The sequence below is a fragment of the Dermacentor albipictus genome, unplaced genomic scaffold, assembly GCF_038994185.2.
Source record: "Dermacentor albipictus isolate Rhodes 1998 colony unplaced genomic scaffold, USDA_Dalb.pri_finalv2 scaffold_14, whole genome shotgun sequence".
NCBI classification, from domain to species: domain Eukaryota; kingdom Metazoa; phylum Arthropoda; class Arachnida; order Ixodida; family Ixodidae; genus Dermacentor; species Dermacentor albipictus.
This window is the reverse complement of record NW_027225568.1, coordinates 5,281,393-5,305,532: the sequence shown is the minus strand read 5'-3', so window position 1 is coordinate 5,305,532 and position 24,140 is coordinate 5,281,393. Positions and strand designations below refer to the sequence as shown.

At 45.3% G+C, this 24,140-nt stretch overlaps 1 protein-coding gene across 10 annotated transcripts in view; it reads left to right on the top strand.

The window, feature by feature from the left end:
• The window catches only part of LOC139051806 (uncharacterized), a 280,388-nt gene that overhangs the window by 168,572 nt on the left and 87,676 nt on the right, over positions 1–24,140 (top strand). For 8 of the 10 annotated variants that reach the window (XM_070528799.1, XM_070528798.1, XM_070528800.1 and 5 more), the window contains exons 25-31: positions 3,324–3,429; positions 3,992–4,074; positions 9,163–9,203; positions 11,069–11,407; positions 18,152–18,257; positions 18,820–18,902; positions 23,992–24,032. The gene's annotated coding sequence lies outside the window, so the exon portion shown is untranslated. Of the gene's footprint in view, positions 1–3,266; positions 3,430–3,991; positions 4,075–9,162; positions 9,204–11,068; positions 11,408–18,094; positions 18,258–18,819; positions 18,903–23,991; positions 24,033–24,140 lie in introns of those variants that run through there. The other 2 variants (XM_070528806.1, XM_070528807.1) reach the window with 2 other exon arrangements.

The following is a 24,140-nucleotide window of genomic DNA, read 5'->3' as shown; positions in this document are numbered from 1 at the left end:
ATTGCCGGTGCATTTGTTTTCTTTTTTGCACTGCATGATTTAGCACTCAATTCTTTCTGTTTAAGCAACATATATTAAAGTACAGCTGGTTCAGGAGCATTATTAATCTACTAACGTTAATGCATAAGCGCAGATGAAAAACAACAGGTGCACATACATAAATACATTCAATTTTTTTGCTGCCATATCTAAACAAAAATGTAAGCTAACTTGTAGATAGCAGATAGCTATGGACTTATGACCTTATACCCTGTTTGTAGACTAGTCTATAAAATGTCTGTGTGTATAGACCGCCTATATATTAATGAAAATTCATTTTTGTTGACAAACATCTGCAGAATGTCATAGAAAAAAGTGCATAGGATTATAAAGTTATGTTGTTGTAAACTGAAGTCTATAGATTATCTGTAGAGATTTGTCTATAGGCATTCCATAGACTTCAGTCTGCAAGAGTAGAACAGTATATATAATTCTACTTTGGTAGACTGAAATTTTTAAAACGTCTATAGACAAATGTCTTTAGATAGTCTAAGACATTTGTCTATAAACATTCTATAGACTTCACTCTAAAAAATAGAACTGTATAATCCTACACACTTTCGTATATAAACATTCTGCGGGCTTTTTTCTACAAAGGTGAATTTTCTTTGATCTATAGACAAGCTATCGACTCAGACTTTTTATAGCCTATATAGCCTATAAGAAGTGTACGACTATAAGTCTATAGACAGTCTATAGATTAGTCTATAGGTATAGTCGATAGATAGTCTACAGACATTTGTCTCTAGATATTCTATAGAACTCAGTCTGCAAAAGAAGAAATATAAGCCTACACACTTGTCTATAAACATGCTGCAGACAATTGTCTACAAAAATAAATTTTCATTAACCTATAGACAGATCTATAGACAGCACATAGACAGTGTATAGGCTCAGACTTTTTATATACTAGTCTATAGAAAGCTTATAGACTCAGACTTTTATAGAGTAGTCTATAAAAAATCTATAGCCATAAGTCCATAGACTGTCTATAGACTAGTCTAAAGAAATGTCTATGGACTGCCTATAGACTCAGACTTTTAAAGAGTAGTCTACAAAAAGTGTACGGCCATAAGTCCATAGACTGTCTACATACCAGTCTAAAGAAATGTCTATAGACCGTCTATAGACTTCATAGACAAATGCCTATAGTCAGGGTATAGACTTTCGATAAAAATTTTCGTATGGGTCAACGCACCGACTTACCAATTTTCATGAAATTTTGTAAAGATTTCAGGCCTTAAATGAGAAATTTGCTTGGTATACTAGTCACAAGAAATTTCTCCCCAAGTTTCACAATTTCACAATTTCACAGTTTCACAGTTTCACAAAGAAACAATTAACTCAACAACTTCATAACACAGCAGCGAAACTTGATAGCACAATTCTGCTAATAGGTTCTGATAGTACGTCAAATTCAGACAAATTTAGCATGTTATACAAGAATCTGAATAAAATTCGGTAATATGGAAATACACCTTTTGCAGAACACTTGCAGAACACTTTTGCAGAACTCTTTTGCAGAACACTTGTACACAACGTAACAAATTCACACAAATATAAATTGACAAATCGAATTTGTCCGCTTTGAATGATATAATGGATGCGTTTACAGAATTGCGATATCTGTTGCTGATGCAAAGCTATTAATTTATAAACTTTGTGCGTATGTTTTTTTCGAACTTTCTAATTTTTGAAAATCGTTCGCGAAAAAGCCAGGCTCTAAATCGAAATTCCGCTTCCAACAGTCCTTAGAATTTTACGTTCTCTGTCAAATGCAGCAAATTTCATTAAAATCGGTCCCGGGCGTATGACAGAAGAACGTTTATTTTTCGCGTTCTACATGTATTTGAATAGGCCGTGTCAGAGTTGGGCCCGAGCTAAAGCTTCCTCTTAAGCACGAACCTAGGGCGCTATAACGTAAAACTATTCAAAACTTTTCTATTGCAATTCTGCAATCGACCCACCGCAATTGGGCAAAAACATTTTTGTACCACCCCCACTTCACCTGCCTGTCACGCGACGACCCGAAATCCACAATAGCTCCCCATCTGGCATCACGTGTACACACTGATTATGCATAATTTGACCGAACAAAACAGAAATAGTTATTTCTGATTCGACGCCATTTTCCCATTAGCCCTCGGCTATTGGTAAAGTTTTCGGGCTGCACCCAATTCATCTGCCTCTCACGCGACGTCGAAAAACCGTAAAAGCTTACCATGTCAAAATGACGCGTAAGCATTAAAGGTGCATTAACGTGCGGAACAAAACTGAATTTCCTTCTGAATAGCCGCAGGCTGCCCCGTTCCGAAAGGAATAAAACATGGCTGCCGCTGATCGCTCAGGCGCTGGCTACTCACACCTGCCGGAGAGCATGGGTTTATTGGCCTATTATGACACTTTTTGCGTGGCCGTGTAACGTTTCGAGCACTTTCGGCACGTTTACGACGTCGTTCATCCAACTCTTCTTTGCTCAGGGTCCGTTTTACCGTCATTCTTAAGCTTCCGTTGCGTGCCGCTGCCATTTTCGACCAGCCACCCCTAACTGAGTCAGGGAAAGTGGACCATTCGCAGGAGCCGGCACCCCCCTCTTCATCCGGTTATAGTTTATCAGAGCACTGGCTCGGCCCCATCGAGTCCCTCTCCATTTGAGCGCGCTCCTCGCCTATTATCAGCCAGTTGGATAACTGTTAAGTTAGATAACCGCCGCAGTGTAGGAAATGTTATTCGTTTATAAAGCAAACAAAAGTGACCTCCTATGAACGAGTGGAGCGTTTGATTGGTCTGTTCAGACAACCCTGCGGGTGAACGGCCGGTGCTTGCGTGAGTGGTTACGCCAATTTGATGTCAGGAGAATGGAATAAAAACACATTGGAATAGTTTTACGTTATACGGCCCCTACTTTAATGGCTACGTTATACAGCGCTGCCTGCGGTGGCATCCACGGTTGGCACATCCTGCCACCCCGCCCCCCCGCCCAACGATGTACAGGCGGCGTACAAACGGTTTCCGCTGGTCAAGACGCGAGTGTTCCCGTCAACGCCGTCGGCGGCGATTCTATCAAGGGATTGTGGCACCGCCCTAGCGTTAGCTGTGCGTGCACGCTCTCATTATTAAAGTCCGAACGATATAATTTCTCCTCTTAGATTCGACAAACTTCATTCCAAGTTAGTCCCGGTGTTGTCTCGTAAAAACATTTCTGCCTTTTGTGCGTATTTGAACAGGCGGAATCGCAGTTCCTCTCGACCTAAAGCTTCCTCTTTCTTGGCAACGGTTTGCAGCGTGGTATACCATGGCATCCACTCAGCTGAGAACCAAGCTCGCCCGAGACCGACATCTCGTGTCGTACGAAGGTCCGTACGCTGGAATCTTTCCCTAGTCTATGTGGTAAGAGCAGACCTTGAATCCACGTATACGGTTCTTAACTATAGTGTTAAAAACAATCTAATGGTTAACTAGCTGTTAAAAACTAGAAACTTGTCATGTTACCCAACTTCACCAAGTACATGTTCAGTACGTGTTTGCACTCCACACGGTCATGTGCCGCCGTTCCCTCATAGTTATATGTATCGACGCGTCTTGTTGACACTTACTAGTGCACTCGACGCATTGCAAGCCAGTTTTCGGCGTGTATTCGCACTTCCAGGGGAAACTCGATCTCGTTGTTCAGCGCTACTTAGGGTTTAGCGTCTATCTACCCAACGTTTTTTATATTCATTTTCTGTATAGATACGCCATCAGGGCACTGGTCATGAAACGTGCATCACCTGCGTACGTTTCTGTCCTTTAAACTGTGCTTGTCTTCTGGCATTTGCCTATATAGAAATGAACATACAGATTACTTTCGTGCACTCAAATCGGATTACCGTCGGTTGACAGGCACGCAACGATTTTTTTTCTTTTTTTCTGTTCTACCATCTTCTCTTAATCTCACTTTCGATCTCTGCAGCACACGTAGGCTGTCGGGATTACTCCATGTCACACCACGGCATCCCGAGTTACAGCCTAGCACTACGCCTGGTCAACTTCGTGGTAAGCTCGCACACAGTTTCGAGCAGCGTTGCCTAATGCACAGATAAGATTGAGTCGTTACATTAAATATTAGCCTTACCTATTATATTACCTATTACATTAAGCATTAACCTTACCGGCAGGTTTCATGAAATCATTGTCACGCTGGCTCGTTAATATTAAAGGACTTCACAATATATATAATCGAAATGCTTTAACAGTGTAGGTGATGCTTTTATCGTTTGGTTTCGTCGCGATTGCCTTAACCACAGAGGCATGAATATGAACACATGGCCAGAGGTAGTACACACACAAGTACTGATTATGAAATTGAGAGAATAATATTTAAGCCGCATGTCGGACGAGTGAACCCTCATACAAAACCGGAAAACTGACATCTGAGGTGTTCATAACGACTTCTCCACATGCAGCAATAACTTGCTGCTGCACAGTTTTTGCAGGGTAATAAATTTTCGCCTACGCCAACCGCAAAATCCAAGATTTATGCAGCGCCCCCCGCCGCTCGTCGAGCCTATCGCTTATCGGGGAGGACGGCGCTTCCTTTCCGTGTGCCGCCGCCAAAGATGCTGACTCACTGCCAAGCCGATGCCTAGAGCCGCGGCCGCTCACTTCGCCACGGTTCGCGCGCGCGGTTGTTTCGCACGGAGCCGGGTTAAGCAATACGGTAGCGCATGAACGCAGTCCGGCGGCTTTATTTCGCATTTGGCGGGCTATCTTTAAACGCCGAAAAGAATAACCGCGCATCAAGACCGCTTCGTGTTGTCCCCTTCTTCAAGGCCCGTGTTTTCTTGCGGTAACTTCCCAATATCATGAATAACCAACTGGCCTACACCCACACACTGCTACGCGGGATTTTCGTTGCCGCAAGAAGTTAGATCAGTCGTTTGCGAATCCCCTCCACAGCGCAACGAAGCGCACTTGGCCCTAAAGTTAATATATGAATTTCTGTACCATTCATCTTCGTTAATTGACTGATTGATCGAAATATAAATATATATATATATATATTCTAAGGAGTGCCACATGATGGCAAACCATATGCCCTTGGTTTCAGTCAGCGTCGGCTGACCACTTTTTTTTTTTAAGTCCTTGGTTCAAGTTACGCGAAGCAATCGATATTTTATTCTCATCAAATGCGTTCCTTTATATGTATGCGAACACCCATGCGTAACAAAATCGGTGCTAACAAAAATAAACTTTAAAAGAAAACACGCTTAGCGGCAGTCTCCCGCAGATACAACTCGTGAAGCAGTATTTAGCATGTGCCTTTGCCCGGTTGCCATTATGTCACAAGTATTAACCTCCGCCTTCTCCGAAAGGAAGCGCCGTTTTCGATGTGGCTCGTGGTTCCTTCCCGGCGGGAAGTGGAATTCCGCGCGGGGGCTGAGCTTCTATTTGTCCGCACTGCTTATTAACCAAACAGTCGGTGCACGACAACATGCGGTTGGTTCTCCCAAAACTTTGTTACTGTCCCGTTGAACACACTGGTACTTAGTGACGCGCAAGTGGAGTGAACGTGCTTTCATTTGGGAGGAAATACATGAAAGCTGCCGCGGAGCTTTACACTGAACTGCGTATTACCGAGAACAGTGACGCAATCTCTGTTATTAAACGTGGGTGGCAGAGAGCAAGTCGGAAGAGGCTTCACCATTTTTTACAGGCGTAACGATGTTCTTAAGAAAAATTACAACATGATTATAGTCCGACGCAGTAGTTCAGCGGAAACCCGCAAGGTGGAGAGAAGTAAAGAATGAAGGAAAATCAGACATCCACACGTTCGTAGCAATTGCTACAAAGGAAACCCATACGGGTTCCTCGAAGGAAAAGCCTCATAGTTGAAGAAAGATTCGTCCTGGTCCGGTACTCGAACCCTGGACCACCACCTTTCCGGGGCAGCCGCTCTACCATCTGAGCTAACCAGGCGGCTAGCAGATGGCAGGGCGAAGTCGAATTTGTCGACAACACGAAGCAAAGGCAAGTGTTTGACGTAGTGGTTCAGCGGAAACCCGCAAGGTGGAGAGAAGTAAAGAATAAAGGCAAATCAGACGAATCTTTCTTCAACTATGAGGCTTTTCCTTCGAGGAACCCGTATGGGTTTCCTTTGTAGCAATTGCTACGAACGGGTGGATATCTGATTTGCATTTATTCGCCATGATCATAGTCCGTAATGGAAAAAAAAATCCTGGCTTGGTATCAGCTCCGACGGACCCATCAGCTAGAATACCGATAGGTCCTGCTACGTTTATAGCGCGTGGTGAGCCAGCAGAGACGGGTACCTATAGCGTGGCTGGTACATAAGGACAACGCCCCAATTACGTCAGAGTGCCACCGGCAACTAGCCCGGAGGGATGTAGTCGTCCTGTCCTCCAGATTCTGACTATAATGAGTGCTCTTTTATTCCCCGAGCTTACGGGGCTTATCAAGAGTGACCGTTTTGAAGGCGTCCTTGCTATCAAAAGAGCCGTAACAACTCCCCTCCCCCCTCCAGATAAATCCTTCCAGCACTGCATGTAGTCGTCGCAGAGGAAGATACAAAAGTTTGTCACAATGGAGGGGCATTACTTACAACGTAATCGATATTCAAGGCGTAGTTTGTGAGCCATGACGTTGAAGCAGCGTACTTGAGTTAGGCGCTTTCACGCAAACACGAAATGTATAAGTGTCCTCCTTCATGTCTGCGTGCACGTGTCTACTTCAAGCGCGCTTACCTGTCACTAACTTCAAGGGGGCGGAATGTAACTTGCAGTTGACGCCAGTCGCACAGATTTTCATACTCCTGTATCTCTTCAATTGGCACAGTAAAAAAAGCACAAAGGACTGTAAAAAGGGACATTCAACGATTATGTCCGAGGAAGGGTTTCAGCAGCAGTTGCATGAAAAAAAAAGGCAGCTGTGAAAACACCGTCTTCGGCTTGTCAAATGTTTTAAAAAGCCGGCTTCGAGATAAGTTCATCAGTTTTCTCTTCTTACCATCGCTAAGCTGGTTCTAGTTGTATTTTACAAAGATATTCTACACAATCAAACCACTCCCGTCACCTCACACTCACATTTGGAATAATTTGGGATATAACCGACCATTTTTCTCAGTTCTGTCTATTTTATCGTTGCAAAAAATTTTCCTTTTAAAGGGGCGCAGACATGGTATTTATGTCTTATTCTTTTGCTTCAAACGAAGGTTCAGTACCTCTAAACGGCTGCAAAATCTTACTGTCGATCCTCGCCGTGCCGGTAATATTTTAATGAAATAGGATTTAAACATATGTCGAGATTGTTTGGTCGTGCATATAGGTTGATGGCTCATTTTTGGTAACATTTCTTTTCAGCAAAATAAACATTTACCCACCGTGGTTGCTCTGTGGCTATGGTGTTAGGCTGCTGAGTACGAGGTCGCGGGATCGAATTCCAGCCACGGCGGTTGCATTTCGATGGGGGCGAAATGCGAAAACCCCCGTGTACTTAGATTTATTTGCACGGTAAAGAACCCCAGGTGGTCTAAATTTCCAGAGTCCTCCTCTACGGCGTTCCTCGTAATCAGAAAGTGGTTTAGGCACGTAAAACACCATTATTTAATTTGTGTCAAAGAAACCTTTGCTCTATTCGAATAAATAAGGTAGCTTCGAATATATCGCGCACGGCGCTTTAAGAAACAACCCATGGCAGTCGCAAAGTGCACAGTTTTCATCACGCTTGATTTCTCATCGTATCGATTCACGCAAAAAAAAAATAAGGTAGGCTGCTGTTCGCGGCGTCCGGAAGTGCACGATGCAGCCGAGCCCTCTCACGTGCAGTACAGTCCAGCATCACTGCCGTGTCCGGCACAACCTCCAGCTTTTCGTAGGAGCAAACGGGAGCGGTGGCCAGCGAACCACCTTTCTTATAAATAATCGGCAGCATCACCGATCCAGGTTGCATGGAGCGACGAGCAGGTGAACTGGGTTGATTCGTTTTCTGGAAATCCTCGATTTTCGCCAAGTAGGCGAACTCCGAAACAGCCCCGAGTTCCAATTTCCTGTTCAGCACGAACCCGCTTTCATCGCGATGTTTGACAGCGCGGCCTACTGTGGCATCCATGGTCGTCACGTGACCGCAATCCATCCGGACAAGGCGCAGTCAACGTACAAACAGGCTCCGGTCCACACACGCGTTTCTCGTCAACGCCGTCGGAGGCGTTTCTAACCAGCGATGGTGGCGCCGCCCTGGCGCTAGCTGTGCATGGCCGATCTCATTGTTACAGCCCCAAGAATATTAATTCTGCTCTCAAATTCCACAAATTTCACACAAGTAAGTCCTCCAGCTGCCTCATAAAAGGATTGCCGCCTTTTACATGTATCTCAACAGGCGGCATTGCCGTTGGCTAAGAGGTAAAGCTTCCTCTCTCATGGTTACGTTCTGCAGCGCGGTCTTCTGTGGCACCCACAGCCATCACGCGACCGGAAGTCGCACGTCGTACAAGGGTCCTTATATACCGGCAGCTGGCCCTAGTCTATGCGTTAATAGTAGACCTTGTATTCACGTATAGCGGCCTTAATTATATAAAGAACAAACTAACATTCAACTGGCCCTTAAAAAACAAAATTACCACTTTTACACAAGTTGATTTCACGGTATTTTGCCCGGTACACGTCTTTTTTATTTCTTTACACTCGACACTGTCATGTTCCGCCGTGACGTGATCACTATACATATCGACACGTCACGTTCACCGTCAAATATGTACTAGTCGCGTTCCAAGCCACTCTTTGGTGTGCATTCCCGCTTGCAGTGAAAACACGATCTCTGTGTTCCATCCTGCTTAGCGTTTACTGTAATTCTGCCCAACGACGTTTATCTTCACTTATCGTAGACCCGTCATCATGGCACACATCATTAAATGTGCATGATATTCAGTACGTTTATTTGCATTGAATGTGGTGCTTCTATATGACTGTTTGGCAACGTGGCACTGTGGTTTGCTTCTGCCATTTGTCTAACTAGCAGGATATGTTTAGATTCCTTTCGTGTACCCGAATCAGAAAGCAATCGGTTGGCATACACGCGACGGTTTTTTTTTTTCTGTTCTTGTCTTAATCTCACTTTCGATCTCTGCAGCACACGTTGGGCTATTGGGATTCTTCCATGTCACTCAAATGGTAAGCTGCGCAACGGCCCAGCACGTGCTCAACTTCGCGGTATGCTCTCACGCAGTTTCCAGCAGCGTTGCCCAATGTAGAGACGATGAAGTCTTTAACCATTCCCACAAATCTTACCGACAGATTTTGTGAAATTACTGTCAAGATAGCTAACGGTAATCATGGGAAGTTACAAAAAGTCTAGTCGAAATGTCTTAACAATGCTGATGCTATAATTATTTGATGTAGTCATGATTGCCTTTATCACAGAGACATGCATATGACTATATGACTACAATTAAACCCATATGCAAGACCTGAAACTTAACATCCGAAGCGTTCATTACCAGGTCCAGGCATGCGACAATTTCACACTGCTGTACAATTTCTGCAGCGTAATACATCCTCGCCGAGATCTACTAAAAAACCAAGAATGAACTGCAGTACACCCTGTCACGCCTTTGGCATGCGCCCATCAGCGAAGTCACCGCTTTAGATTATTTAACTACTTCCAAATAGGTTACTCGAAGTGGAAGTGATTCCCTAATCTTCTTTGTAGTGTAGCGAGTTGTGCCGTAAATACTGCTGGCATGACGTTACGGTTTACGTTTGCGTCAGAGCATGAATGGCGGAAAGCGAGCAGTGTATCGATTTGTTCGTATTCTAAAGCGCGTATTGTGCAGTTAGATGTCCATGTTAGAAAAGTTAGTTTGGTAATACGGCGTGGGAGGCACCCTTTATTTAAGAAACATACATTCTGCATTGTTTCTGGTTCTCGGAAATGCAAAATTGTTTGCACAGAGGTGCTGTTTTACGAACACAGAGTCATTGTCAAATTGAGAAATGATTGACTGTTTTTTTCGTTATGACCGTGATCCAACTCCGGTGGTGATTGCCCCTGATGCTCGACCACGACACCCGAGACCATCTCAACAGGCCTCTATAGCTGTATGTGTCCCGTAGAGCTTCGTGAGCTTTAAGATATGCACCTAAAAAAAGCGAATCCGGTTGTAAATCGGCGTATAAATCACACGCCTACACAGCATTAGTTTAAGCGTGGGAGTAATGCACCGATTTACACCCTTATACTCCTTCAAGTCTTTACACTTTAAGTGTTTGTACTGCTTTGTCTAGGACGCCCTGTCTGAAGAACCAAAGCACGGCTACAGGCTTTTTTAAAAAGGTCCTTGTACACTGAGGCGGAGCAAGTTTCGTCATGTTCATGCACAAGTTGTTGCTTCCATTTGCGAGTAAGATAACTCATGAACTGCGGGCATGCAGTGATGGAAATGGGCACCATTTTGGCCGGCTTATCTTGGTCCCATACACTGATTGCCGTCGGTGTCATCCGCGTTTCAGAAGGCAATAGTCTTGGGCATGTTGGATAATAGAACACGTAGCACAATATAAGTACAAACAACAGGTCGAGGCATGACAAGCGTTTGTCCTCTCTCGACCCGTCCTTTGTTCTTTCTGCTCTAGGTATTCCGTATATTGCTTGCGTTTACTTCCTTGAAAGCTCTGCGCTCGCTACATTACTTGCGAGAGTGCTATCTCACACCTCTAACGCGCGTGCTGTTCGTGCCCCGAATATTTCGGACATAGAGCTTTGAAGCAAAGGGTAGGCACACAGTTTACATGTGATAACGTTTATTGGACAGGAAGCAGAACCGCATCGTTGCTAGGACCGAGTGAAGCGAGAAAAAGAAATCCTAATTAACACGTATAGTAAAGTATCGATTTCAATGTATATATAGAAAGCCTATAGACTTTTTATACACGACCTTGCCTTTCTATAGATTTAGACTTTTTTGATACAAAGTCTATAGACTGTCTATAGGCGAAAGTCGATAAAGTTTCTATTTCTTTTTGTCTAACTCCACCAGCAGATGTGCGCAAGGTAATACTGGCCACCAACATCGCCGAAACGTCCATCACCGTCAACGATGTGGTTTACGTTGTCGACACTGGACTTCAGCGCGAGCAGCGCTTCAACCCGTCCACGGGTGTGAGCCTGCTCGACAAGTTCGCCACGTCGAAGGCCAGTGTGCAGCAGCGAGCAGGTCGCGCAGGTCGTGTGCGACCTGCGCGACCTTTCATGTACAGATGGTAAGACTCCCCAGTCTTACCATCGGTACATGAAAGGAGAGCTACAATCATGGGAACAATGTAAGCGGCCAGAAATCCAGACAACTGACCTGACAAGAGTCGTTTTGGACTGTAAGGTGAGTGCAGGATCGCTCGATTGTTTGAAGTTGTAACAATTCACTGCCACTGCTACAGTGCTAAAGAAATGGCAGGACAGTGAACAGTAGTCGAAAAATATGGAATGAGAAAGTGCACATTGCGGGCACAACTGTGATCGTTAAATGGGGTGAATGAACTCTCTCTCTCTCTCTCTCATTTCGATGGGGGCGAAATGCGAAAACACCCGTGTGCTTAGATTTAGGCGCACGAGAGAGAGAGAGAGAGGGAGAGAGAGAGGGAGAGAGAGAGAGCTGCGCGACCGGCCGCTCGAGTCACATTGCGTGTAATCGCGGGCTTCTTCATGCTCGACCAAACACTTCTATGGAGCTCGTATTGAGCAACCGAAAGCTTTATCGGAAGTTTCTTATGTTGCTCGACAGTTTTATCATTGAGAATATTCGTCTAATTAACATAATGTAGAAATTATTTACACGAAATATCTAATCAGGGGAATGCAAAAAATATAGTTTGAGTATCTCCAAGGGATGGCAAACAACATTAACTTGGTTCTCTCCAGCTACGTCCCATTTGCATATGTTAGTCTAGCTCAAATTAAGTGAAGCATCCCGTATCCTTCTTTACAATTGCAAATATTCTCCATGGCTTCCTATATCGCCGCCGATGAAGGCCATGAGGTGGGACGTCACCAAAGGTCATGTTAAAAAAATCGTTAATCTGGGCCCAGCCCGTGTACGCTGCAACCAAGCGCAGGTACCGGGACATAATATGGAGCTGCGTTCGATATAAGCCACTGAAGTTGTATAATGCTGAGATTGCTGTAGAGCCTAATTGTAGACTTTAGTATACACATATGCTATCTTCGGCTGGTCGCTTCCATCCCCCGAAGCAGAGGCGGGCAGATCCGGCCTTCCCCGAGCTCAGAGGTAGAGGACGAGCGCGCAAGCCAAACGTGCAACTCGCTCTCGGAGGAGGCAATGGCAGATGCTAAACCACGTGACTACTACCAACGTCCGATGTTTCGCTTATCGAAAGCTCCCAGCGCTGCCGGGAAAACCGGCGGACGCGCCGGCGGGACGAGCGTTCGTCGCAGTGGCCTAGGTTGCCTAGGTTACGGTGGGCCGTCGCCAACAGCAGCGACGCGGCTCTGCGATGACGTTTCAATTTCGACGACTGCTCCGAGGACAGGGCTCGGAGCGCCTCAGAGCGCTCGAAGGTGGAGGAGAGCAATCGAGAGGAACCAGCCGAACGCAGGGCGGGCACCCTCTTTCAACCAGCCGAAGACAACGCCGCTCGCGAGAGCGCTCTTGAGCGCTCAGAAACGACCAGTCGAAGATGGCAATAAACTATACCTCTGCATTTGTTCACCACATGATAGGACCTACGTAGTCGCTTTCGCCAATCACAGGAGAGTCTTCACAGTTGTCATAGCATGACTTTTGCGGCAGTAGGATAAGGAAAGCAAAACGCCGATCCAATTGTGATAATGGATGATATGAACGCCAACTTTAGCTACAAGTGGATTCCAAACAGGCATCAAGCTAACAGCACAGAAACTCGTAATGTTTGTAGCTGAGAACGCGGACTTTGTGAGTGTGCGTGGAACCGATGTCGCGCATGTGGTGTGCGCATTGTGTGCCCTCCGATTCTCAGATACTTTTCCCATTGTCTTCATATCTCGGCTGCATCACTAACATTGCGCGGCTTTTCGTTGACTGATATCCTGCCCTATGAACTCATCAGAGTTCCTCATTCACTTAAAATATGTGCCGAATTCTCTGAGCCGACTCAGTATTTTGCAGGCGGTATGCCTGCGCAGCCACGCATATGAGTACCTCATTGCCGTACTGATTGCTTTGATCTATCATCGGAGCGGAAAATTAGCACTAACGTACGTGTGGTCATCACATTTGGTGCTACGCTGGAAGATATGCTACAAATGCGCTGTATTACTCATCGTCGCTGGCGATAATGCAAGCGCCTGAAGGGCTCTTTAACGGCTTTTACAAACAGCGCATTCATCCATGTGGGCGTTCCAGTCTCATACGATAGCCCACAGCGTTTGTGATACAGGACGCTTAAGCTTCGCCTTCAAGAGTGGAGTGGCTATGGTGTTGGGCTGCTGAGCACGAGGTCGCGGGATCGAATCCCGGCCACGGCGGCCGCATTTCGATGGGGGCGAAATGCGAAAACACCCGTGTGCTTAGATTTAGGCGCACGTTAAAGAACCCCAGGTGGTCAAAATTTCCGGAGTCCTCCTCTACGGCGTGCCTCATAATCAGAAAGTGGTTTTGGCACGTAAAACCCCAAATATTATTATTATTATTCAAGAGTGGAATGCGATAGCGTTATCGCATCCCGTTCGCACCACCTACTCAAACGCGCTACGCCAGCCAAACGTCGCGATCGGCTGAGATAGCCGGGCCCCGACGCGCCATGAAGGTGGACGCGGTCATGGGGCGAGTGGCGTGCCACGTGTCGGGGCAGCGCCATACATTGTGAGGAGGGGGTCTTCTGTGTTTGCCGCAAGATGGCTCTGCGTGTGCGCAGAGCGCAGAAGAAATTTAGCGGAAACATACTTCGCTACTCGCGAAACAGCGACTTCTGTATGTTACATAAGTCATAATTACCGATATAAACCGCAGTATAACTTTCTAGGGCACGTTTCTAAGGCAACACCGCCTTCGCTAGAGGCGATTTTGTCCCGTTTTGAAGGAACGAACTCGTGGCTCAGTGGTAGCCTCTCCGTCGCGCACTCCGGAGACTCCGTCTTGCAGGATGTTTTTTATTTATGAAGCGCCTTCTGCGATTTATCGCTCACCGCCAACGCCGCTGACACCGACGCCGACGGCACCGGCTTTTCTGCGACGCGTGCTCCTTAACGCTGTCGCGATAAAAGGATGAAAAATTGAAAACAAAAGCAACCCGTTCCGGTGCGCATGGCGCGCAGAGAGAGAGAGAAAGAGACAAAAAAAAGAAACAGGCGCACAGACTTCTCGGAGCGCGCGCGCCTCCTCTCGCGGAGCTCCTGCGCCTGCGCAATGAGCGCCATCTGTCCGCGTCAATTTGAATTCTCAACGAATGCGCCAGGCACGTAAACGCTTGCAGCGGTGGGCAGTGTCTGCCAGAACGTTGGTGTCTGTGCATGCGTGTCTTCTTTGTGGCATCATACATCAACTATACTGAACGGTAAGCTTTAGCAAAGATGTTTTGCGTCAATAGATCATGATTACGTAAGCGCATATCGTAGCGCAAACCGGCTGCATGTAGCGCAGGCGACTCGGGCATAGTATCGGTTTCGCATTTTCATGATTTGATAACGCGCTGTTGTTCTCACTTCTACTATACCGAATGTTTTACGTCAAGTGATCGCTCAGGTTTGTTGATTTTATCGCCATAGTTGATGCGCGTAAAAAAGGAAGTATACCATGGTTTAACTTGATTGCCGGTGCATTTGTTTTCTTTTTTGCACTGCATGATTTAGCACTCAATTCTTTCTGTTTAAGCAACATATATTAAAGTACAGCTGGTTCAGGAGCATTATTAATCTACTAACGTTAATGCATAAGCGCAGATGAAAAACAACAGGTGCACATACATAAATACATTCAATTTTTTTGCTGCCATATCTAAACAAAAATGTAAGCTAACTTGTAGATAGCAGATAGCTATGGACTTATGACCTTATACCCTGTTTGTAGACTAGTCTATAAAATGTCTGTGTGTATAGACCGCCTATATATTAATGAAAATTCATTTTTGTTGACAAACATCTGCAGAATGTCATAGAAAAAAGTGCATAGGATTATAAAGTTATGTTGTTGTAAACTGAAGTCTATAGATTATCTGTAGAGATTTGTCTATAGGCATTCCATAGACTTCAGTCTGCAAGAGTAGAACAGTATATATAATTCTACTTTGGTAGACTGAAATTTTTAAAACGTCTATAGACAAATGTCTTTAGATAGTCTAAGACATTTGTCTATAAACATTCTATAGACTTCACTCTAAAAAATAGAACTGTATAATCCTACACACTTTCGTATATAAACATTCTGCGGGCTTTTTTCTACAAAGGTGAATTTTCTTTGATCTATAGACAAGCTATCGACTCAGACTTTTTATAGCCTATATAGCCTATAAGAAGTGTACGACTATAAGTCTATAGACAGTCTATAGATTAGTCTATAGGTATAGTCGATAGATAGTCTACAGACATTTGTCTCTAGATATTCTATAGAACTCAGTCTGCAAAAGAAGAAATATAAGCCTACACACTTGTCTATAAACATGCTGCAGACAATTGTCTACAAAAATAAATTTTCATTAACCTATAGACAGATCTATAGACAGCACATAGACAGTGTATAGGCTCAGACTTTTTATATACTAGTCTATAGAAAGCTTATAGACTCAGACTTTTATAGAGTAGTCTATAAAAAATCTATAGCCATAAGTCCATAGACTGTCTATAGACTAGTCTAAAGAAATGTCTATGGACTGCCTATAGACTCAGACTTTTAAAGAGTAGTCTACAAAAAGTGTACGGCCATAAGTCCATAGACTGTCTACATACCAGTCTAAAGAAATGTCTATAGACCGTCTATAGACTTCATAGACAAATGCCTATAGTCAGGGTATAGACTTTCGATAAAAATTTTCGTATGGGTCAACGCACCGACTTACCAATTTTCATGAAATTTTGTAAAGATTTCAGGCCTTAAATGAGAAATTTGCTTGGTATACTAGTCACAAGAAATTTCTCCCCAAGTTTCACAATTTCACAATTTCACAGTTTCACAGTTTCACAAAGAAACAATTAACTCAACAACTTCATAACACAGCAGCGAAACTTGATAGCACAATTCTGCTAATAGGTTCTGATAGTACGTCAAATTCAGACAAATTTAGCATGTTATACAAGAATCTGAATAAAATTCGGTAATATGGAAATACACCTTTTGCAGAACACTTGCAGAACACTTTTGCAGAACTCTTTTGCAGAACACTTGTACACAACGTAACAAATTCACACAAATATAAATTGACAAATCGAATTTGTCCGCTTTGAATGATATAATGGATGCGTTTACAGAATTGCGATATCTGTTGCTGATGCAAAGCTATTAATTTATAAACTTTGTGCGTATGTTTTTTTCGAACTTTCTAATTTTTGAAAATCGTTCGCGAAAAAGCCAGGCTCTAAATCGAAATTCCGCTTCCAACAGTCCTTAGAATTTTACGTTCTCTGTCAAATGCAGCAAATTTCATTAAAATCGGTCCCGGGCGTATGACAGAAGAACGTTTATTTTTCGCGTTCTACATGTATTTGAATAGGCCGTGTCAGAGTTGGGCCCGAGCTAAAGCTTCCTCTTAAGCACGAACCTAGGGCGCTATAACGTAAAACTATTCAAAACTTTTCTATTGCAATTCTGCAATCGACCCACCGCAATTGGGCAAAAACATTTTTGTACCACCCCCACTTCACCTGCCTGTCACGCGACGACCCGAAATCCACAATAGCTCCCCATCTGGCATCACGTGTACACACTGATTATGCATAATTTGACCGAACAAAACAGAAATAGTTATTTCTGATTCGACGCCATTTTCCCATTAGCCCTCGGCTATTGGTAAAGTTTTCGGGCTGCACCCAATTCATCTGCCTCTCACGCGACGTCGAAAAACCGTAAAAGCTTACCATGTCAAAATGACGCGTAAGCATTAAAGGTGCATTAACGTGCGGAACAAAACTGAATTTCCTTCTGAATAGCCGCAGGCTGCCCCGTTCCGAAAGGAATAAAACATGGCTGCCGCTGATCGCTCAGGCGCTGGCTACTCACACCTGCCGGAGAGCATGGGTTTATTGGCCTATTATGACACTTTTTGCGTGGCCGTGTAACGTTTCGAGCACTTTCGGCACGTTTACGACGTCGTTCATCCAACTCTTCTTTGCTCAGGGTCCGTTTTACCGTCATTCTTAAGCTTCCGTTGCGTGCCGCTGCCATTTTCGACCAGCCACCCCTAACTGAGTCAGGGAAAGTGGACCATTCGCAGGAGCCGGCACCCCCCTCTTCATCCGGTTATAGTTTATCAGAGCACTGGCTCGGCCCCATCGAGTCCCTCTCCATTTGAGCGCGCTCCTCGCCTATTATCAGCCAGTTGGATAACTGTTAAGTTAGATAACCGCCGCAGTGTAGGAAATGTTATTCGTTTATAAAGCAAACAAAAGTGACCTCCTATGAACGAGTGGAGCGTTTGATTGGTCTGTTCAGACAACCCTGCGGGTGAACGGCCGGTGCTTGCGTGAGTGGTTACGCCAATTTGATGTCAGGAGAATGGAATAAAAACACATTGGAATAGTTTTACGTTATACGGCCCCTACTTTAATGGCTACGTTATACAGCGCTGCCTGCGGTGGCATCCACGGATGGCACATCCTGCCACCCCGCCCCCCCGCCCAACGATGTACAGGCGGCGTACAAACGGTTTCCGCTGGTCAAGACGCGAGTGTTCCCGTCAACGCCGTCGGCGGCGATTCTATCAAGGGATTGTGGCACCGCCCTAGCGTTAGCTGTGCGTGCACGCTCTCATTATTAAAGTCCGAACGATATAATTTCTCCTCTTAGATTCGACAAACTTCATTCCAAGTTAGTCCCGGTGTTGTCTCGTAAAAACATTTCTGCCTTTTGTGCGTATTTGAACAGGCGGAATCGCAGTTCCTCTCGACCTAAAGCTTCCTCTTTCTTGGCAACGGTTTGCAGCGTGGTATACCATGGCATCCACTCAGCTGAGAACCAAGCTCGCCCGAGACCGACATCTCGTGTCGTACGAAGGTCCGTACGCTGGAATCTTTCCCTAGTCTATGTGGTAAGAGCAGACCTTGAATCCACGTATACGGTTCTTAACTATAGTGTTAAAAACAATCTAATGGTTAACTAGCTGTTAAAAACTAGAAACTTGTCATGTTACCCAACTTCACCAAGTACATGTTCAGTACGTGTTTGCACTCCACACGGTCATGTGCCGCCGTTCCCTCATAGTTATATGTATCGACGCGTCTTGTTGACACTTACTAGTGCACTCGACGCATTGCAAGCCAGTTTTCGGCGTGTATTCGCACTTCCAGGGGAAACTCGATCTCGTTGTTCAGCGCTACTTAGGGTTTAGCGTCTATCTACCCAACGTTTTTTATATTCATTTTCTGTATAGATACGCCATCAGGGCACTGGTCATGAAACGTGCATCACCTGCGTACGTTTCTGTCCTTTAAACTGTGCTTGTCTTCTGGCATTTGCCTATATAGAAATGAACATACAGATTACTTTCGTGCACTCAAATCGGATTACCGTCGGTTGACAGGCACGCAACGATTTTTTTTCTTTTTTTCTGTTCTACCATCTTCTCTTAATCTCACTTTCGATCTCTGCAGCACACGTAGGCTGTCGGGATTACTCCATGTCACACCACGGCATCCCGAGTTACAGCCTAGCACTACGCCTGGTCAACTTCGTGGTAAGCTCGCACACAGTTTCGAGCAGCGTTGCCTAATGCACAGATAAGATTGAGTCGTTACATTAAATATTAGCCTTACCTATTATATTACCTATTACATTAAGCATTAACCTTACCGGCAGGTTTCGTGAAATCATTGTCACGCTGGCTCGTTAATATTAAAGGACTTCACAATATATATAATCGAAATGCTTTAACAGTGTAGGTGATGCTTTTATCGTTTGGTTTCGTCGCGATTGCCTTAACCACAGAGGCATGAATATGAACACATGGCCAGAGGTAGTACACACACAAGTACTGATTATGAAATTGAGAGAATAATATTTAAGCCGCATGTCGGACGAGTGAACCCTCATACAAAACCGGAAAACTGACATCTGAGGTGTTCATAACGACTTCTCCACATGCAGCAATAACTTGCTGCTGCACAGTTTTTGCAGGGTAATAAATTTTCGCCTACGCCAACCGCAAAATCCAAGATTTATGCAGCGCCCTCCGCCGCTCGTCGAGCCTATCGCTTATCGGGGAGGACGGCGCTTCCTTTCCGTGTGCCGCCGCCAAAGATGCTGACTCACTGCCAAGCCGATGCCTAGAGCCGCGGCCGCTCACTTCGCCACGGTTCGCGCGCGCGGTTGTTTCGCACGGAGCCGGGTTAAGCAATACGGTAGCGCATGAACGCAGTCCGGCGGCTTTATTTCGCATTTGGCGGGCTATCTTTAAACGCCGAAAAGAATAACCGCGCATCAAGACCGCTTCGTGTTGTCCCCTTCTTCAAGGCCCGTGTTTTCTTGCGGTAACTTCCCAATATCATGAATAACCAACTGGCCTACACCCACACACTGCTACGCGGGATTTTCGTTGCCGCAAGAAGTTAGATCAGTCGTTTGCGAATCCCCTCCACAGCGCAACGAAGCGCACTTGGCCCTAAAGTTAATATATGAATTTCTGTACCATTCATCTTCGTTAATTGACTGATTGATCGGAATATAAAAATATATATATATATATTCTAAGGAGTGCCACATGATGGCAAACCATATGCCCTTGGTTTCAGTCAGCGTCGGCTGACCACTTTTTTTTTTTAAGTCCTTGGTTCAAGTTACGCGAAGCAATCGATATTTTATTCTCATCAAATGCGTTCCTTTATATGTATGCGAACACCCATGCGTAACAAAATCGGTGCTAACAAAAATAAACTTTAAAAGAAAACACGCTTAGCGGCAGTCTCCCGCAGATACAACTCGTGAAGCAGTATTTAGCATGTGCCTTTGCCCGGTTGCCATTATGTCACAAGTATTAACCTCCGCCTTCTCCGAAAGGAAGCGCCGTTTTCGATGTGGCTCGTGGTTCCTTCCCGGCGGGAAGTGGAATTCCGCGCGGGGACTGAGCTTGTATTTGTCCGCACTGCTTATTAACCAAACAGTCGGTGCACGACAACATGCGTTTGGTTCTCCCAAAACTTTGTTACTGTCCCGTTGAACACACTGGTACTTAGTGACGCGCAAGTCGAGTGAACGTGCTTTCATTTGGGAGGAAATACATGAAAGCTGCCGCGGAGCTTTACACTGAACTGCGTATTACCGAGAACAGTGACGCAATCTCTGTTATTAAACGTGGGTGGCAGAGAGCAAGTCGGAAGAGGCTTCACAATTTTTTACAGGCGTAACGATGTTCTTAAGAAAAATTACAACATGATTATAGTCCGACGCAGTAGTTCAGCGGAAACCCGCAAGGTGGAGAGAAGTAAAGAATAAAGGAAAATCAGACATCCACACGTTCGTAGCAATTGCTACAAAGGAAACCCATACGGGTTCCTCGAAGGAAAAGCCTCGACAGTTGAAGAAAGATTCGTCCTGGTCCGGTACTCGAACCCTGGACCACCACCTTTCCGGGGCAGCCGCTCTACCATCTGAGCTAACCAGGCGGCTAGCAGATGGCAGGGCGAAGTCGAATTTGTCGACAACACGAAGCAAAGGCAAGTGTTTGACGTAGTGGTTCAGCGGAAACCCGCAAGGTGGAGAGAAGTAAAGAATAAAGGCAAATCAGACGAATCTTTCTTCAACTATGAGGCTTTTCCTTCGAGGAACCCGTATGGGTTTCCTTTGTAGCAATTGCTACGAACGGGTGGATATCTGATTTGCATTTATTCGCCATGATCATAGTCCGTAATGGAAAAAAAAATCCTGGCTTGGTATCAGCTCCGACGGACCCATCAGCTAGAATACAGATAGGTCCTGCTACGTTTATAGCGCGTGGTGAGCCAGCAGAGACGGGTACCTATAGCGTGGCTGGTACATAAGGACAACGCCCCAATTACGTCAGAGTGCCACCGGCAACTAGTCCGGAGGGATGTAGCCGTCCTGTCCTCCAGATTCTGACTATAATTAGTGCTCTTTTATTCCCCGAGCTTACGGGGCTTATCAGGAGTGACCGTTTTGAAGGCGTCCTTGCTATCAAAAGAGCCGTAACAACTCCCCTCCCCCCTCCAGATAAATCCTTCCAGCACTGCATGTAGTCGTCGCAGAGGAAGATACAAAAGTTTGTCACAATGGAGGGGCATTACTTACAACGTAATCGATATTCAAGGCGTAGTTTGTGAGCCATGACGTTGAAGCAGCGTACTTGAGTTAGGCGCTTTCACGCAAACACGAAATGTATAAGTGTCCTCCTTCATGTCTGCGTGCACGTGTCTACTTCAAGCGCGCTTACCTGTCACTAACTTCAAGGGGGCGGAATGTAACTTGCAGTTGACGCCAGTCGCACAGATTTTCATACTCCTGTATCTCTTCAATTGGCACAGTAAAAAAAGCACAAAGGACTGTAAAAAGGGACATTCAACGATTATGTCCGAGGAAGGGTTTCAGCAGCAGTTGCATGAACAAAAAGACAGCTGTGAAAACACCGTCTTCGGCTTGTCAAATGTTTTAAAAAGCCGGCTTCGAGATATGTTCATCAGTTTTCTCTTCTTACCATCGCTAAGCTGGTTCTAGTTGTATTTTACAAAGATATTCTACACAATCAAACCACTCCCGTCACCTCACACTCACATTTGGAATAATTTGGGATATAACCGACCATTTTTCTCAGTTCTGTCTATTTTATCGTTGCAAAAAATTTTCCTTTTAAAGGGGCGCAGACATGGTATTTATGTCTTATTCTTTTGCTTCAAACGAAGGTTCAGTACCTCTAAACGGCTGCAAAATCTTACTGTCGATCCTCGCCGTGCCGGTAATATTTTAATGAAATAGGATTTAAACATATGTCGAGATTGTTTGGTCGTGCATATAGGTTGATGGCTCATTTTTGGTAACATTTCTTTTCAGCAAAATAAACATTTACCCACCGTGGTTGCTCTGTGGCTATGGTGTTAGGTTGCTGAGTACGAGGTCGCGGGATCGAATTCCAGCCACGGCGGTTGCATTTCGATGGGGGCGAAATGCGAAAACCCCCGTCTACTTAGATTTATTTGCACGGTAAAGAACCCCAGGTGGTCTAAATTTCCAGAGTCCTCCTCTACGGCGTTCCTCGTAATCAGAAAGTGGTTTAGGCACGTAAAACACCATTATTTAATTTGTGTCAAAGAAACCTTTGCTCTATTCGAAAAAATAAGGTAGCTTCGAAAATATCGCGCACGGCGCTTTAAGAAACAACCCATGGCAGTCGCAAAGTGCACAGTTTTCATCACGCTTGATTTCTCATCGTATCGATTCACGCAAAAAAAAATAAGGTAGGCTGCTGTTCGCGGCGTCCGGAAGTGCACGATGCAGCCGAGCCCTCTCACGTGCAGTACAGTCCAGCATCACTGCCGTGTCCGGCACAACCTCCAGCTTCTCGTAGGAGCAAACGGGAGCGGTGGCCAGCGAACCACCTTTCTTATAAATAATCGGCAGCATCACCGATCCAGGTTGCATGGAGCGACGAGCAGGTGAACTGGGTTGATTCGTTTTCTGGAAATCCTCGATTTTCGCCAAGTAGGCGAACTCCGAAACAGCCCCGAGTTCCAATTTCCTGTTCAGCACGAACCCGCTTTCATCGCGATGTTTGACAGCGCGGCCTACTGTGGCATCCATGGTCGTCACGTGACCGCAATCCATCCGGACAAAGCGCACTCAACGTACAAACAGGCTCCGGTCCACACACGCGTTTCTCGTCAACGCCGTCGGAGGCGTTTCTAACCAGCGATGGTGGCGCCGCCCTGGCGCTAGCTGTGCATGGCCGATCTCATTGTTACAGCCCCAAGAATATTATATCTGCTCTCAAATTCCACAAATTTCACACAAGTAAGTCCTCCAGCTGCCTCATAAAAGGATTGCCGCCTTTTACATGTATCTCAACAGGCGGCATTGCCGTTGGCTAAGAGGTAAAGCTTCCTCTCTCATGGTTACGTTCTGCAGCGCGGTCTTCTGTGGCACCCACAGCCATCACGCGACCGGAAGTCGCACGTCGTACAAGGCTCCGTATATACCGGCAGCTGGCCCTAGTCTATGCGTTTATAGTAGACCTTGTATTCACGTATAGCGGCCTTATTTATATTTAAAGAACAAACTAACATTCAACTGGCCCTTAAAAAACAAAATCACCACTTTTACACAAGTTGATTTCACGGTATTTTGCCCGGTACACGTCTTTTTTATTTCTTTACACTCGACACTGTCATGTTCCGCCGTGACGTGATCACTATACATATCGACACGTCGCGTTCACCGTCAAATATGTACTAGTCGTGTTCCAAGCCACTCTTCGGTGTGCATTCCCGCTTGCAGTGAAAACACGATCTCTGTGTTCCATCCTGCTTAGCGTTTACTGTAATTCTGCCCAACGACGTTTATCTTCACTTATCGTAGACCCGTCATCATGGCACACATCATTAAATGTGCATGATATTCAGTACGTTCATTTGCATTGAATGTGGTGCTTCTATATGACTGTTTGGCAACGTGGCACTGTGGTTTGCTTCTGCCATTTGTCTAACTAGCAGGATATGTTTAGATTCCTTTCGTGTACCCGAATCAGAAAGCAATCGGTTGGCATACACGCGACGGTTTTTTTTTTTCTGTTCTTGTCTTAATCTCACTTTCGATCTCTGCAGCACACGTTGGGCTATTGGGATTCTTCCATGTCACTCAAATGGTAAGCTGCGCAACGGCCCAGCACGTGCTCAACTTCGCGGTATGCTCTCACGCAGTTTCCAGCAGCGTTGCCCAATGTAGAGACGATGAAGTCTTTAACCATTCCCAC